Source organism: Gorilla gorilla, chromosome 10, assembly GCF_029281585.2.
Source record: "Gorilla gorilla gorilla isolate KB3781 chromosome 10, NHGRI_mGorGor1-v2.1_pri, whole genome shotgun sequence".
NCBI classification, from domain to species: Eukaryota; Metazoa; Chordata; class Mammalia; order Primates; family Hominidae; genus Gorilla; species Gorilla gorilla.
Window position 1 is genome coordinate 92635056 of NC_073234.2, and position 18115 is coordinate 92653170.

At 40.3% G+C, this 18115-nt stretch overlaps 1 protein-coding gene and 1 long non-coding RNA gene across 6 annotated transcripts in view; one reads left to right on the top strand and one right to left on the bottom strand.

The window, feature by feature from the left end:
- The window catches only part of LOC134756522 (uncharacterized), a 96777-nt gene extending 93566 nt beyond the window's left edge, over window positions 1–3211 (bottom strand). For all 3 annotated transcript variants that reach the window (XR_010129257.1, XR_010129258.1, XR_010129256.1), the window contains exon 1: window positions 2907–3211. This is a non-coding gene — a long non-coding RNA (uncharacterized lncRNA). The remainder of the gene's footprint in view (window positions 1–2906) is intronic.
- A 7559-nt stretch (window positions 3212–10770) lies between these two features.
- NAV3 (neuron navigator 3) overlaps window positions 10771–18115 on the top strand; it is an 890287-nt gene continuing 882942 nt past the window's right edge. For all 3 annotated transcript variants that reach the window (XM_055359213.2, XM_063694177.1, XM_063694178.1), the window contains exon 1: window positions 10771–11227. The gene's annotated coding sequence lies outside the window, so the exon portion shown is untranslated. The remainder of the gene's footprint in view (window positions 11228–18115) is intronic.

Here is an 18115-nt window from a genome sequence, read left to right on the forward strand (position 1 = left end):
CAAATTCTTTCAGTCTGTACCCATTACCCAGTTCCACATATTCAAATATTTATCATAGCAACAGCCTCACTTCTCAGTACCAATTTTCTGTCTTAGTTCATGTTGTGTTGCTATAACTAAATACCACAGACTAGGTAATTTATAAAAAACAGAAATTTATGTCAGTTATTGGAGGTTGAGAAGTCCACTATCAAGGTATCAGCATCGTGTGAGGGCCTTCTTGCCGTATCATCTCATGGCAGAAGGCAGAAGTGCAAGGGAGCACAAGTGTGAGAGAGAGAGAAAAGGATCTAAATTGATTCTCTTATCAAGAACCCACTCCTGTAATAACTAACCCACTCCCACAATAATAGCTTTGCGTTCATGACTGAATCTCCTCTTAAAGGTCTCACCTTTCAACAATGTTGCATTAGAGATTAAGTTTCCAGCAGAAGAACTTTGGGAGACATATTTAAACCATAGCAAGCTATTAGTGCAATTTTCTTACAAAGGATATAATTATTTATCTTTACCAGCCCCAGTAGCTGACATTGTAACTGGATACTGGTTACAATTAAGGGTGGGGACGTAATAAGCTTTGATTCTTAGGTTGATTAATGATAATTGGTATTAACATAGGACAAACACAGTTGTTTGACACAAGTAGTAAGTACCCCCTTTTGGGGTAGGACTCTTGATAGAGCTGATAATGAAACTGGCTTTGTAAGTGCTTACAACTTCAACAAGTTTATAAATTACCAGGAAAACCTCCTAGTCTGCAAAACATCAAGGAGACAGACATTAGCATTTCACATCTGCTCTTCTGTGACAGTTATTATAGGAGCTGAGATATGACTCTGCATTTCACATCACATGATTCTGTTTCCATCCATTCTTGCAGTGTCTTGGATTGTGGATTGTGGCTTGAGTCAGTGTTTATGCAGAAGAGTTACACAGTGAACAAAATGTCAGGGGGTCCAAAATGAAGTGCCACAATTTGTCACAGAGTTGGGGTCCTAACTGAGCTAAATTATAGACTCTTTTTAGTAAACAGAAAATAATTTTTGAGAGTAGAAAATCAAACTAAACCTCTGCACACACATACTGTCTCTCATACACACGTATACATACTTTTGATACTATTTAGGTGCCAATAAGGAAGCATTTAAATAATGCTTTTTAATGATTTTAATGAAACATATGCAGATCAGAAATATGATAGCTCATTCTTATCAAACATGTAGAGTGAACACTTACACGTACATTTTAATATATTAGGAGCTCGGAGGTTTAAGTTTTTACTCAGTAACTCAGAGTTAGAATATAGATTAAAATACCTTTATATATGTATGTGTGTATAAAATTTGATATACATAACACACATATATATTACATAAAACATAATATGTTTTGAGTATTTGGGGATTATATTCATTGACAAGTAGCTTTAGGTTAGATGAGATTATGGAGATAAGCTATCTTCATGCTATTTTTAATGAGTTATTTTAGCACTTAGTACCTATTTGCCCATTATCCACATTATTTGTAATATGTTGACTTTGCTATGTTTGAACTTCCAACATCTACAGAAAAGGGGCATTCTACGAGTGGAGTAAACAAATCAATAAGCTGGTCTGTGTTAAGTTTTTAGTTCCCAAAGGTACCTTGCCAAAAGCATTAATGGATGCCTATAACCAATAGTTGGAAGCCAATGAAATCTCTCCCCAGCTGGCCCTTTCCAATCCCTTAGTACGAGAAAAAGGTACGCTCTTGTTACTATGCTTGATGGAATGAAAAGTAAAATTGTACGCTCTATCCACCACTAGTTACTACGAGAGTTCAGGACTGTTCCTTCTCTCTTTTTATTCCATATAACTTCCCATTTAAAACTAGGAACTTTGAATGCATGGAAATAAACAGAATTTTCTTCAGAGGAGAAATTTTATGAGGAACTGTTGATCTGAGGCACAAAATTCTCATGTTTATGAACTTTTCACATATTCAATTAGACTCCCTACAGGGCTGAATGAGGGGTGATACTAGCTTTCCATTTATAATATTTTATACTTATTCAGTGGCTCTATATTCACTGATAAGGATAATTCAGTGGATAATTCCTTTTCCTATATATTGAGCTACTGAAATAGAAATTCCCCTACCTAATTCTGGATTCCTGAAAGAAAGTGGAACAACAGTCTTTTCTTGGAGTCTCTACCTAGCAAGTCCCTCTTGAATTTTTATTTGTACTGTCTCTGTGTGGTAAGAAATGCTTCCCTTTTTCTAACTTTATCTTTTCTCTGTATCATCAAGCCCGTGAAAAAAATTATTCTCCATTCCATTTTATTTTTATGCTAATTCTCCTATTTTTGCTGGTTTTTCCCAATAGATAAGAAATCTGTGTAAGGGTTGACCAACCACTAACTTTTTTTTTCTCTCTACAACTAGAAAATCAGGATTGTCCTAACAGAAACAAGGCAGCTAGTTTGAAGAAATTGGATATACTCAGCTTGTTTTGATTCTATATTTATTGGTTATTTATGGGAATATATGTCTGCCAGGGAATTCCAAGTCACAAAGCTTAAGGCAGGTGCCAACCTCCTCTTATTTCATTACCTCAGTTTGATGTCAGAGGTAGGGATTGTTGTAGAATTTTTAGACCATAGCATGGATTACTGTGATCAGCATTCATATAAATTTAGTATAAGAAAGGGCATTTTGATAGATTAAAAAATCATGAAAATAGGTAAAAGTGATTTAATGCTAAAAAAGATAATAATCTGGATATATTGTGGTTTCAAACACTAGATATATTGTCTGTCTGTATTGTGTGCACTCTATGTTTTGTAGAGGTTTGTAATTCTACTGTCATAGTTTACAATACAGAAAAGTATAAATCTGCTGCTACTGGTGTTCATTCAATCGAGTACCTCTAAGGAGTCCACACAACTGCTTATAGCTCTTAAACTTGTCCTTATTGAAGATTCTTGGTGCTGCTGCTCTCTAGATCAACAGTAAGCGTTGTCATGAAGCCTTTGGGAGAGAAAGAAATGTAATTCTGAGCACTGATGAGAACAGAAATGCAGGAATCACAGCTGGCCAGTCTCATTTTCTTCTGGGTTACCAAGGCTATAAACAAGGGAGAGTGGGAATGGCCTGGAAATCAATTTGCAGAATATTTAAAAGGTCACCGTGGTCCAGAGTAGTGTGCTGCATTACTTGGAATGTATGATGTGCACAAACGTGTATGCCATATCTCTAATGACAACAATTGTGATACAAGAGAGGAACACGGTGCCCATCTCCTGCTAATGGTTTTAGAACAGACTGAAACATATTTTCAGGACTCTAATTTAAGCTCACCTTATACCATGTTTTTGGGTAACTTATTTTGTAGCGATTTTATTTATCTATTCTTGTTTAAACTTTTTATTTTGTAAAAGTTTTAAACCTGTGGGAAAGTTACAAGTCTATTACAATTCACCTATATTCACCTCTCACTAACGTTTAGTCACATTTGTATCCTCTCTCCTCATATATATTTATAAATGTATACATGTTCACAGACATACATATGTAGACACACACATTCTTTTTAAAAAATATTTTTAATTTAGCTGGGCACGGTAGCTCACACCTGTAATCCCAGAACTTTGGGAGGTCAAGGCAGGCAGATCACATGAGGCCAGGAGTTCGAGACCAGCCTGGCCAACATGGCAAAACCCCGTCTCTACTAAAAATACAAAAATTAGCTGGGCGTCGTGGCACATGCCAGTAATCCTAGCTACTTGGGAGGCTGAGGCACCAGAATAGCTTGAACCCAGGAGGCGGAGGTTGCAGTGAGCAGAGATTGTGGCACTGCACTCCAGCTTGGCTGACAGAGCAAGACTCTGTCTCAGAAAATAAATAAATAAATAAATAAATAAATAAATAAATAAATAAATAAATAAATTTAAAACTTTTAAAAACCTTCTTGTAGAGATGGAATCTCACTATGTTGTCCACGCTGATCTCAAACTTCTAGCCTCAAGCAATCAGCGTTTTAAAGCACTGGGATTATAGGTGTGACCCACTGGGCCTGGCCTCTTATATAAAAATTTATTTTTTACCCATGTCAGTGTAAGTTTAGCTGAAACCTCCTAACAACAGGTATATTCTCTTAAATAACTTCACTGCTACTTTTTTTCAGCGGCATGATCTCAGCTCACTGCAACCTCTGCCTGCTGGGTTCAAGCAATTCTCCTGCCTCAGCCTCCCAAGCAGCTGGGACCACAGGCATGTGTCACCATGCCCAGCTAATTTTTTGTATTTTTAGTAGGGACAGGGTTTCACGAGGCTGGCCAGGCTGGTCTCGAACTCCTGACCTTGTGATCTGTCCGCCTCAGCCTCCCAAAGTGCTGGGATTACATGCGTGAGCCACCACGCCAGGGCCCTTTCAAAGACAGGTAGTAATCTAGTCTTAAGATTTTTCTGATTGGAAAATTTACCATTTCATTATTTTTTTCCAAGGAGATCAACTCCATAATGAAACAGCCTCAGATGCCAGTCTATAATGGACACTCTCCACATAAAGGCCTCCTTGTTACTCACAGCAACCTCCTTTCCAATTACTCTTACATGCCCTTTCTTTTCATCATCTTTCTTTACTTTTTGTTCTCTTTACATTTTTCCTTCACAATTGATATTTTAAAAAGCCACTTGCTGCCGTTCTCTGTTCACCTAAACAACTTAATTACATTTCTGGGAGTTGCTTGGCATTTTTAAGTATACATGCCTGAAAAAAAGCAATCTAGGTGACATTTTGTAGTTTGGTGATGACTATTATTTCCTCCAGCCTTGGTAGGAGATTTCAAACTTTAAGATCTTTCCAGAGTTAGTTCAGTAGCTGATGTAGTTATTAACATTGCAGTTATTTGAAAAAGCACAGGCAAAACAAATACTGATAATTTACTCTTAGAAAGCCTTTTCTCTTGTCAGTAACAGCACCTGATGCTTTGGCTGGCAACTCCGAACTCTTTTAGGATATTTTCCTGAAGCCCTGCTCTATTAAGTAGAGAAATTCCACTGATCCCAAGGAAGTTTCAGGGAAAAAAAATGCAATTTTATAGTCTATTGTAGAACTTTTCAAAAGCAATTGCCAAGTAGAGGCAGGGTCTCATACTATAAAAAGAGCTTATCCCTGAAAGATCCTCCCTCAAGGGTCCAAGTTAGTAGCCTGAAATCAATTGAAGCAGCTGAAAGGATGAAAGAAGATTTCATGGTCTAGGGTGTCTTCTTTTGAGTGCTCTGGTTGGGGTTTTCTTTGGCCGCTTGACTAGAGGCAAAGATTAGTGACACAATGCTGGCTTTCAGTCATCTAGGCTTCTATGCCTGTGGAACGAAGCTGAGGCTGTGGAAACTAGGGGTCCTGTTAATTTCTAGGTTTGGATGGGCAGGACTTTCATAGTTACATTCACCCCAAGTCATTAAGAAGAGCACTTGCCTTTTTAAGAATAACCAGGTTCTTCTTTCTTCTAAAAGCAGTGACAGGAAGAAGAATAGCCTCTTTGGAAGGCAAATTGGGCTTATTTGTGTAGCCAGAAAAAATCAAAGTTTTGATTAGTTTTTTCTTAGGCCTTGGATCTGGTGGTTTGGTTTGAGAAAAAAGGCAAACATCTTTCTCTCCCACCCTGAGATTTTCCTGCAATCTAATATAGTAAATGAACTCTTCACAACCATATTCATAACTAAGGTGCCCTTAGCTTTTAGTTCTGAATGGTTTCTTTTTTTTTTTTTTTTTTTTTTTTTTGAGACGAAGTCTCGCTCTGTCGCCCAGGCTGGAGTGCAGTGGCACGATCTTGGCTCACTGCAAGCTCCGCCTCCCGGGTTCATGCCATTCTCCTGCCTCAGTCTCCCCTCGAGTAGCTGGGACTACAGGCACCTGCCACCATGCCCGGCTAATTTCTTTTGTATTTTTAGCTGAGACGGAGTTACACCGTGTTAGCCAGGATGGTCTGGGTCTCCTGACCTCGTGATCCGCCCGCCTCCACCTCCCAAAGAGCTGGGATTACAGGTGTGAGCCACCCCGCCTGGCCGATAGTTTTCTTTTTTCTGATCAAGTAAGTAGGAATAGGTAAAAAAAATAAAAATAAAAATAAACTACATGCGATTTTTCCATAATTTTTTAGGGAAAAGGATTTTCTAAAAATTCAACCATTTTCTAAGTTGTTTTCTTGATGGAGCCACACCACATTGGTATGTTGTAATAGGTTCCTTTTGAAAACAAAGTAACTCTCAAGATTCTTAATATTTAATTTCAGGGGCCTGGCGTGTAACAGGACAGTGGTCCTCAAACTGTGATCTCTGGGCCTGCAGCAGCACCATCTGGAAACCTGTTAGAAATAATTGTTAGAACTTCCATAGTAGGAGCTCGACAGATGTTTGCTGAAGATAATGTGGGGTTCTCAATTGTAAAGGAGAATAATATCACTAATACCACGTGGCAAGGCAGTGACTCCCAAAGTTTCGCGTGCATCAGAATCACCAAGAAGACTTGTTGAAATATAGATTGCTGAACGCTACCTGCAGTGTTTCTCATTCAGTAGATCTGGAGTGCATTTCTTTCTTTTATTTTTGAGACAGGATCTCAAGCTATTGTCCAGGCATGATCTCCGCTCACTGTAACCTCTGCCTCCTAGACTCAATCAATCCTTCCACCCCAGCCTCCCAAGCAGCTGGGACTAAGGCACGTGCTACCACGCTCAGCTAATTTTTTGTATTTTTAGTAGAGACTGGGTTTCACCATGTTGCCCAGGCTGGTGTCAAACTCCTGGGCTCAAGGGATCTGCCTGCCTTGGCCTCTTACAGTGCTGGGATTACAGGCCTGAGCCACTGCAGGGCCTCTGGAGTGCATTTCTAATGAGTTCCCAGGTGATGTTAATGTTACTGTTCTGGGGCCTCCACTTTGAGGACCATTGTTCTACAACAGTGATTTTCAACCTTACCTCAAATTAGAATCACCTGGGGTTGATTTTAAATGTATTGAGGACTTGGCCCCACCGCAGACCAAATAAATCAGATTCTCTGTAGGTGGGTGTAGGCACGAGAACCTTTAAAATTTGTTCAGGTGATTCTAATCAGCAGCCAGGTCTGAATTCCACTGACGTTCATCTCAACAGAACTGGTCCTCAATCCTGATTTCTCATTAGAACCACCTGGAAGGCTTTAAAAACCTTGTTGCCTAGATCTCAAATCCTAGAGATTCTGATATAATTGGTTTGAGGTGCAACTTGGGCATTGAGAGTTTTGAGAACTCCTCAGGTGATTGTAATATGCAGCTAAAGTTAAGAACCCTTGCCCTAAATATAACTTCCAGCTATAAGAATTTCATGTTTTAGTATAATCCTATGTAAAAGATACAACATTCAAAGAAAACAAACATTCCTATACTGATTTAATCTATAGACATTATACAGGTTCTAAGTTTATCTTGAGCTGATTTCATTAACTATAAAAGTTGGTATATTTATAGCAAATTAGCTAAGTTTTGAATTAAAGCCTTATCCTAAATGGCCATAAAATCCATTTACTTTCCAATACACTCATTTTTTGTTCACAATGTATTTTTTGTTTGGAAAGATATCCAAATAATTTCGTCAATCATACTTTAATTTATTCACACATTTTCTTGCCAGTTAATGGTTATCTCTGTTACAGTAAGATACACTAGAGCAGAAACATAGACAAGCAAAGGAGTCTGGCCCCATCACCATAATGGATTACTATACTTGTCTGCTTTGCTTGACTGTTTTACAAATTTACAGAGCACTAAGGATATGGTACAAGGGTAGAGCAAGACTGCACAGAAATGACAGAGGCCAGAGGAGCCCCTTACATCAGCTGAGGAGACTGCACTTCAGTAGACTACTGAGTCAGGGAAGCCACAATAAAGCTTTAGAGGTTCCTACCCTAGGCTGTGAGGGAGACCCCTTCTGGGAGAGGGGTGGTGAGAGCTCAAGTAATATTAACCTAAGTAACAAAATGCTCATGAATATTTACAATACACATGAAACTTACTTATACCTGTGGAAAACTGCCTTTGTGCTGCTTATAGTAAATCAAACAAATCATCCCTCCCTCAGTTCTGCAACAGCCACCAAACAGCTGTGTGATGTTGAGCAAGCAACTTCACTTTTCCAAGTCTTAGATTTCTCATATGTAATATAATATTTGTCTTGCAAGGTGTTTTAAGGAATAGATGAGGTAACATGCAAAGCATTTAACCCAGTACCTGATACATACAGTACAAGGAGTTCAAAAATATTAATTCTCCTTTCTATCTCTGTCCTTTCTAATACTATCACGAACTTTGTCTTTGATCATTATCACAATCATCAACAACCAAAAACCTTGTTTCTCTTCTCCCGCTCTCATTCTCTTTCACTCCCCTGCCTACCTGAACATTTATTGAGCTGCTACAAAGTCTCAGCCAATGTGCTAGACCCTTGGGAATACAGGGATAAATAAGTTGCCATCCTTTCCCCTAGTACATACATTCTAGTGAGGAAGCAGACAAATAAATGTACTATTATTATTCCTAATGTGTGAAAAGTGGGTATAGAGGCAGCACAGAGAAATGGCATCTAAACTTTATTGTAGGATCTGGGAGTGTTTGTGGAGGCATTCCAAAGGAGTTTAGTCTCAGGGGTTGAGCAAGTGTTACCCAGATGTGGTGGTATGGGATGTGGAGAAGAACTGGGTTGGGAACGTGAGAGAATTCCTGGTGGAGAACAGCACATGTACAGATGGGGTGAGAACAGCATATGTACAGGTGGGGGTAAGCTGGTGCTGTATGAGAAAGCATGGAATAAGTTATTAAGTTTGACCTGCTTGGGAACTGAGGAGCAGGTGTGAGGGATGAAGCAGGAGTAGGTAGGGGCTAGATCACAAAAGATCTATGCCAGTGTTTCTCACAGTGTGATTCCCAGCCCAGTAGCATGATATCACTTGGGATCTTGTTAGAAATACAAATTCTTATACATCACCCTGGACTAGACCACCTGAATAAGAAAAGTTGGGCATGAGGCCTACAAATTTTTAAAAAAGTCATACAGGTGATTGCAATGCATGCTAAAGTTTGAGAAACACTCTTTGCTGTGGTTTGAATATTTGTGTCCTTCCAAAATTCATGTAGAAACCATCTCCAATGTTATAGTATTAAGAGGAGGGACCCTTGGGAGCTGATCAGATCATGAAGTCTCCTTTCTTATAAAGGGGATTAAAAGCCTTGGCCCTTTTACCCTTTGTCCATGTGAGGACACAGTGTTGGAAGCAGGGACTGGGTTCTCACCAGAAACAGAACCTGCCAGCCTCTTGGTCTTGGACTTCTCAGCCTCCAGAATTGTGAGAAATAAGTTTCTGTTGTTTATAAGTTAACCAGTCTCAGGTATTTTGTAATGGCAGCACAAAGGGGCTAAGAAACTGTTCTATGCCCTAACAAGAAATGTGGTTATTTTCCTGAAGGAAATGGGGATATATATAAAGATTTTATATAAGACTCATAATATTTATTTGGAAGGCTTGCTCTGCAAGCAAGGTGGAAGAGCAACATGAAGGAAGCGTGGTGGAGGTGAGAGGACTGGAGGTTAAGTTGGTAGAGAGATACAGGAAAGAAGCTTAAGACACTTGAGTTAAAATGTAGCATCCTTCCTATGTGTAGGGCTCATAAAAATGTATAGTCTAAGATAGAACACAGAATACTCTATGAATCCTGCCCACAAGGTGTTGGTAATCTAGATTCACTTTTTTTTCTGATAATGCCATCCATATGTATGGAGCGTCTACTACTGTATGCCAGAGTGACTCTGGAATCAGTTTGGTTGATCTAAGACAAGACCATAAGGAGAGACACCTTACTACCTCTTCTCCAGGGGAGGGATTCAAGTTGAACTAGTACTTCAGAGACTGTTTAGTAATATAATGCATGAAAGGTGATGGTTAGGACAGAAAAATAAATGGATTGCATCATAATTCCTCAGGTTCTCCAAATATGTGGTGGTCTCAAACCATGTGAATTGGTCTGCACATCCTGTTTGGGTTGCGTGTCAGCAGTTGAGATCTGAGCCTTATTTGTAACAGTGAAACAGTGAGAGACCTGCCCACTGAAAGCTGTTTTTCAGCTAGGAATAGAAAAGGGCCAGGCTAGACTCCTCTTTCTGCTGGATCTTGCTTCTTCTCAGCAACAGAAGTAGACCTGCCTTCCTAGCTGTAGAGAAAAGGTGCCGGTAGGCGGGCAGGTGAGTATGTGGATAATCCTGGAGTAAAGGTTCAATAGACCTTCAAGTCTATCCTACAGGATTCGGAGTGAGGGGAGAGAAAAGGAGACGCTTCTCTGGCTGAGAGAGGAAGAGAAAAAAAAATCCCAGATATCTGACAGCTATATCTTCCCATCACCACCTTCCTCTAAACCCATGCCTCTCTGCTTAGTAGGACATAAAATGAAGAGTGACCCACCCCCCACCCCCAGCCCATCCCCCGTTTGTAGGTGTGCTTTCAATGAAAATAAGTCGGTGTTCATGGACGGAAACTAGAGCAGCTGAAAATAGATGCAAGACTTGTTGAGCATACAAATCATTTCCCCCTTAGTCTCCAAGGGAGGAAAAAAAATCCCTCTTATTCTCCTTGCAGCCTGTGTTCTGCATTCTGGAGAGGAAGCTGAGGCTGGTCCTCAGGCGCTCCTCCCGCCGTTCCCGCAGGAAACTTTTCTCGCAGGGCCCGCTCCGTCCATCCCGCGCGGTTCCAAGACGGTGGGCCTCCCGTGGGCTCCTCTCCTGGGCAAGGGCCCAGACCCCGCGACGCGCCTGTCTCTTTAAATTCCAGCTGCGCGGCTGGGAAACAGCGCCACTCGCCGCCCAGGCCGGCTGGAGGCTGAGAGCGAGCTCGCGCTTTCGCTCCCGGCTGCGCGCCGCGGAGAGCTCGGCTCGGCCCGCGGGCTGCTAGGTGGCGGCGGCGCGGGGCGGGGAGGCGCGGCCCGGCCGAGGAGGGAAGAAAGAGCGAGCCGGGCCGGGAGAGGCGCCGCGCCCGGTCCCGCGCCCGGTCCCGCACCCGCTCTCAGCGGCCCGAGCAGTTTCTTTCTGGGTGACAAGGATGTGCCTCGGTTGGTTTTTCTTTTTTTTCTCCATCTCCTTAAGACGATTTCCATAGTAACCTGATCAAGTGGCTCAAAATCGCAAACCTGAGGATTTCCGCGGCCCGCCGGCAAGACCTCGGCCAGGTAACGCTGCGATCTCCTCCTCTTCCATTGCAAACCGCTGCGCTCCTTGCAAAGTTCCTTTTGTGGAAAATCGCCCAGCCCAACGGAGCCCGGGGTATTTGCAACAGCGTGTTCGTTTCCAGGTGCCTGTCACGGGTCTCCTCCCTGCTGCTTCTCCAGGACCCATGATGAGATTATTTTTAAAAATTGTTTTTGGTCGTCTCCCCCGCCCCCTCCCCTTCTTTATTTTTTTCCTCTTCGCTGCACTCTTCTCGGCTTTTCCCCTGACACTACTGATGGGGGTGCGGGGGAACGTCGGGGATGGGGGTGGCCAGCGCGGTCCTGGGAGTGGCGGGTTCGGATGGGCTGGCTGCGGTGGGCCACTTTGGGCATCTCGGCGTGGCCTGCGCCGGGGTCACGGGGAGGGCTGTCAGCGCCAGGGCGGCGGAACCCCAGGTCTCCAGACGAGTGAGGGAGGGATACAGGCTTGGGGGTGATGGAGCGCTTGGCTGGTGGCTGGTGAGCGTCCATACATCATAGCTCTCCTTCCCACTCCCCCGCCCCTCTTCGGGATTCTCTCTTTCTCTTTCCCCGTCCTCATTTCTTTCTTCCTTTACTCACCACTTGCTTCATTCTCTTCCTTCCATTTCCTCTTTTTTTCTCCCCTCATTTCCTTTTTTTCCTTTCCCTTTTAAAGAAAGGGGAATCGTTTGTAACCCTTTCGTTCTACCAACGTGGAATAGCTGTGAAACCTGCAGCGTGGTCACCTCAACCTGGTCGTTTTCAGACCCGTCCTCATCCATCAACATATTTGTTTCCCGAGTCTATTGATCTCCCTGAATTCTACAGAAATGCATTCTAAGCTAGGCGCCTGTGTGTCAGAATCAGTTCTGCAGCTAGCTTCCGTGCTCCAAGTATGACATGTATTGTAAGGGATGCATATGTTTTAAACCCACATAAGCCATGGGTATAAATAAATGTAGCTTTGAAAAAAAATCTGGCCTTATTCTAGATAAACTTCCCTCTTAAATTACTGATATACTCTTCTCCCTCTTTGACATTTAATTTTAGGAAAGTTGGGAGACAGGTTCTTGTCCTCCAGTTTTTAAGGAGCAGGCAACTTCTATTATCTTAATTTTCTCGTCTTTGAACATCACTCACGTTTGCACTACCCAGTCAGTGGAACGAGTGGGTCATAATTAAGGTTCAGATTCTAGCTTCCAACGTCCAAGCTGGCTGGAGTGGCAACCTCTGGTACAGGGTCCTAAGAAAACTGGAGAGCCAGCCAGACCTTGCCAAAGAATAAAGGCATAGCAACTCTTTTGTGAAATATCGAAATTCAGACTGTAGTACTGAAAACATGAAAATACAATGAAACCAGGCTTTTAGTTTGTTTTTGGTTCTTAGCATGGGTACAACTAGGTAGGTATAAATTAGTACTTCTTAAAAATGATCCACTCTAGTTTAGAACCTATTCTGCCTTGTTTATGTTAAGGCACTTCCTTACTATGGTTATATATTTTTTTCTTTGAAACATAAGATGTCTGTATCATGTGAAAACAAAGGCAAAAACCAAGAGGACTTTTATTTGTCCATAAAAATTTTATTTCTGGTTTTTTTATTTAAAAAAATCTAGTTGTTTTGCTCAAGTTTTCCTGAGGTCAAAATATTTCACGTGGAAAAATGATTCTAATCAATGAGGTTCCTCCGCTCTGTTTTAGAGGTGCATATAGTTTATATAGAAAAAAGTCTCAGTTTGAGAGAGCTCTATTTGCCTCTTTTCCTTTGTCTGCACATTTTTCTTTTAAATTCAACTATTAATATAGGATAAAGGATCTTAGGGCAGAGAATAGATCAGGCAGAAGGGAAACTACTGATATAATAGAAGATATGTACGTAAACCAAGAGAAGTAATTATTGGCATGCCACTCCACACAGTTGTTGTCTTTGTTTTTAGCCAATTTAAAGGCTGTACAGTGAAAATGTATTATTTTCTGAATTCTGCACCTAATGCTGTTCGTACCCAAGATCATATTTATCCAGTTCAGTTGAATATTTACAAAAGACTTAAAATTCCCTTGCCACTGAAATCCAAATAGCATGTTTTTCTTCTAAAAATTTTTTTTTCTAGTGAACAGTGATAGTAGTAATGGTCCTGCATTATTGTTTTTATCTGACTTCCAATTTTGGTGTTCCCTGGGTGGGTGGGTTTTCCTGACACATTTACAAGATGCTTTTGGCAGGTTGGCTGGAATTTGAAGGCACATTTAATTGTAGGTGCAATAAAATATTCATTTTCTCTTGTTCTTGGTTTGAGATGTCATGCCCTTTTGGTCACTTATATTTTGGTGTGACTGTGTGTGTGTGTGTGTGTATGTGTTTGTGTGAAGGATTTAACAAAGTCTGTTCTAATTGTCATGTGATTTGAAGTTAAAAGGTATATTAGTGACAAGCCATAAATTTCTCTTATTTATAGTACATTGATCCTGAAACCATTTTTTCCCTTGTGATTTCTTCTGTGCGTGGATCATTTAACGAAAGGTTGGCAATGATGAGCTATTTTTTTATAATAGGAAAAAAATTCCTCAAGTTTACTTACCAAGTCATATTTTTATACAGAGGGATTAGCAAATATTTCTGATCTAATATTTTAATGGACTGAATTGCTGACCACTGCTAATTACCAAGAATATATTTTCTTAATTCTGAAATTGCTGTACCTCTCAAGTTGTCTGGAGGACTCCAAGTGACCCAACTTGTAACTCATGGCAACAGGAAGTGGTTGTTCTGGGTGCAAGCTGAAGTGTGGACATGGACCCATACTTTGTTAGCACTCGGGGACTTGATATGGAAAGAATTAATGTACTGGCTTTTTTGTATAAATGAATGTTAACTTTTTGGCATTAGTCAGAACTACATCTCCCAAGCCTTGTTTTGCAGTGTCTGTCCCTTTGCTCTTCACTTACAGTAAGTCCTTACTTAACTGACTTGATAGGTTCTTGGAAACTGCAACTTTAAGCAAAAGGAAGTATAATGAAACACTTTTATCACAGGCTAATTGGTAGAAACAAGACTTAAGTTCCCATGGCATATTTCTGGTCACAAAAACATTTCCAAACTTCTCAAAACACTTTAATATTAAGCATTCAAATACATGTAAACTATGTATACATGTAAGAAAGGTTACTATAAACCAGATCAATATTTACCCAATTATTTAAGTTCAGGGTCTTAGGTGGCTGGAGCCTATCCGGGTAGCTCAGGGCACAAGGCGGGAAGCAGCCCTAGACAGGACACCATCCTGTTGCAGGGCACGTTCACACATGCCCACACGCAGGCTGGGACCATTTACATGTGCCAATTAACCTACCATGCACATCTTTGAGACGTGGCAGGAAGCAAGAGTACCTGGAGAAAATCCATACAGATATGGGGAGAATGTACAAACTCCACCCAGACAGTGGACCCAGCCAGGAATCAACATTTGGGCAACATTATAATGAAACGAAGTTGAATGAAATGATGTCGTTCCACGACCTGCTGTACTTGAGGGGTGTTATAAAATTCTCAGAAGACAGAGGTTTAATGCTATCTTTTTAATAGAAAATAACTTATAGAGAAGTGTGTACATGTGACTTTGTGTGTAGCAGGAATCATTAGGATGAGAATCAGACGTAAGAGGTGGTGCCAACATGAGGAATGTTGAGATTCAGGGAGCTGTGGATGGAAGTAGAAGCCAGAAGGCCAGGGTTAGGTTCCTACTTCTTACTGTTTCAGTTATTGCAGTGTTGGCCTGTTTATTCACAGATGTCACCTAGCTTTGTTTTCTCAAGAAGAAAAATGAGCATAATCTTTCCTGTTATGAATTCTTAAACACACATGACATAACCACAGACACAGAGGTGCACATATGTAGCAGTAATGGATACTAAATGACACACTCGGAGGAAACAGAAAAGACTTCTGAATAGAGACTGGAGATACTTCCTTGGACCATTGATGAATGGGCAATGATGCATTTTTGTCTTCCATTCAGAAGGCTAATATATTGCTCTCTATGTTCTATGGATAAAGGCAGTAGACGCTCAAGGATGAATCACATAATATGCATAATAAATCCAGCAGGCATTATTACCCTTTTACTTATGTGACTGCAAGTAGGAATACATTTCCCCCACTCTAACCATGTAAGATTTCTTTCCCTTCTCCCATTTTGTAAGCAAAAGTAAGTTCCTGAAAGGTTAAATGGACCTCAGGATGGGAAAAATCCCCAGAGCTATCTTTCTGCACAGACTTCATTTTTTCTCCCAAGTCTGACTGTCAACTACGATATCTGATATGAGGCTCTGGTGCTGATGTTTCCATAGGTCATCATCCTTCGGTGTCCCAGATGAAGTCTCAGGTCGAACATTGCAATAGCACAGATTCTGAATTTAATGCATCATTAAAGTTGGTTATGTAATCCAATGGCCTTGTTAAACTCCAGATTTTTAAAATTATATGTATTTACTATTCTCTTATTTTAGAATGATCTCACAATGTTCACAAGAAATAAGCCCGGTCCCTGCAAAGACTTTAAAAGCTGCTTGTTCACATCATTAGATTGTACAACGCTTGTACAATGACACTTCTTGCTAATCTATGCAACATTTTTGTAACAATTGCACACATTTTAACTACTTCAGATAATCAGGACCTAGAGACTTCAAGATCTGGAAGCATTGCTGGTGACATAGAGCAAAAACTTTCTTGAGAATAGGAAGTCAGTGTTTTGACAAGTGATTTATAACAGTTCAGGTATAGCCAGGAAGGTTTGAAACAAACCTTAAGTATTATTTCTTTCATCTTGATTAGTATATATTTATATGTGATCTATTTATGTATATTAATAGATTTTTGGGTCTTATAGCCAGCTTTCATTTTTCTCTATTGGAAAAGATCTAAGTCCCCATCCTTCCTTGGTGGCTTTTGGTAGGTTTGTAGACAAAACATTGAAGAATCAATGGTACCTTTTATACATTAATACTGCCAATATGACCATAAAATCATATTTTTTGGGAATTTATTCCCCTGATCAAAAGAAGCATTTGTTATTGAACACAGTCTTATGCTACCTTATTAAGATGTATCAAACACCCTGATTGATCAAAAACACCTCAGTCCATTTTAAGGCAGTATTGCCCAGCAATTAAAGATGTAGCTTCTGGAGGAGTCTTTCTGAGTTTGAATTCCTACTCTTCCACCTACTATATAGGTGATCTTGGGTAAACTTCTTGAGTCTCAGTATCCCTATCTGTAAAATAGTTGTAGAGAAGAATTTTTGTGATGATTAGGTGAGAGAATATATTAATATAATATTTAGGAGAGAAACCAGCATGTAGCATATATTCATTACATATCAATTTCTATATTATTGATGTTCATACTGCTGATGTTGAAATGCACAGGAAGGCCACAGTTATTTTCTGTTTAGATTGATTTTTCTTTTAAAGTCTGAACATAAACTGTAATACTGTGCTTATTTATATAGGAACTGTGATCTCGTCTCCTCCTTTTCCCATCTCCCCCTCTCTACCTTAGTTTTTCCTTATAGTCTCAAGCTGAAAACAATGACCAGGTGCCTAAGAGATAAGAATACTCTTTCTTTTGAACTCATGGCATTAGCAGTGACCTGGATGAGATTGGAGGCTATTATTCTAAGTGAAATAGCTCAGGAATGGAAAACCAAACATTGTATGTTCTTACTTATAAGTGGGAGCTAAGCTATGAGGATACAAAGGCATAAGAATGACACAACAGATTTTGGAGACTCGGGGAAAGGGTGGGAAGGGGGTGAGGGATGAAAGACTACAAATAGGGTGCAGTGTATACTGCTTGGGTGATGGGTGCACCAAAATCTCACAAATCACCACCAAAGAACTTACTCATGTAACCAAACACCACCTGTTCCCCAGTAACCTATGGATATAAAAAAATTAAAAAAAAAAAAAAGAAAACTCTTTTTTGCAGGGGGCAGGTAAAGGGTAAGAGGGGATCCCATTTTTGAGTTTCTAGAAAAGCTTATCTTAACCTACTTTTTATATATATAGTATGAAAGTTATCCATGAATGGCTGGGCGTGGTGGCTCACCCCTGTAATCCCAGCACTATTGGAGGCCGAGGAGGGTGGATCACAAGGTCAGGAGATAGAGACCATCCTGGCTAACACGGTGAAACCCCGTCTCTACTAAAAATACACAAAAATTTAGCCGGGCGTGGTGGCGGGCGCCTGTAGTCCCAGCTACTCAGGAGGCTGAGGCAGGAGAATGGCGTGAACCCGGGAGGCGGAGCTTGCAGTGAGCCGAGATCGCACCACTGCACTCCAGCCTGGAGGCAGAGCGAGACTCCATCTCACAAAAAAAAAAAAAAAAAAAAAAAAAAAAAAAAAAAGGTATCTATGAATTTTTCTCGAAAGTTGAAATCAGGATTAGCTATAGTATAATGTGTTATAAAAACAACAAATATGTGACAAACATAAATTTCTGGCTTTACTATTACAGAGCTGTTCACTTACAAGCTGTGACTGCCTACTAAAACCCCAATGTAATCCAATACTACAGGTTTGCTAAGGAAGGTTGTGGAATAATTTTTTTGTGAAGTCATTTGAAGTCTTACTTATAAGAAGATGTCATTTGGTAAAAGATGTAATATTTCATTCTTAATTTATTTTTCTTTGTGTGCTCCAATATTCTAGGTTTCATTGCATAAGTAATTTTCTTTCATATTGAGATGGCCTTATCTGAAAAATGAATTATTGAATTATTACGCCTATTTAAAAAGTTTTATTATGGAAAGTTTTGAATGGACGTGAAAGTAGAAATGATGACATGATGGATTTCAATGGATCCATCATTCAGTTTCAACAAGTTAG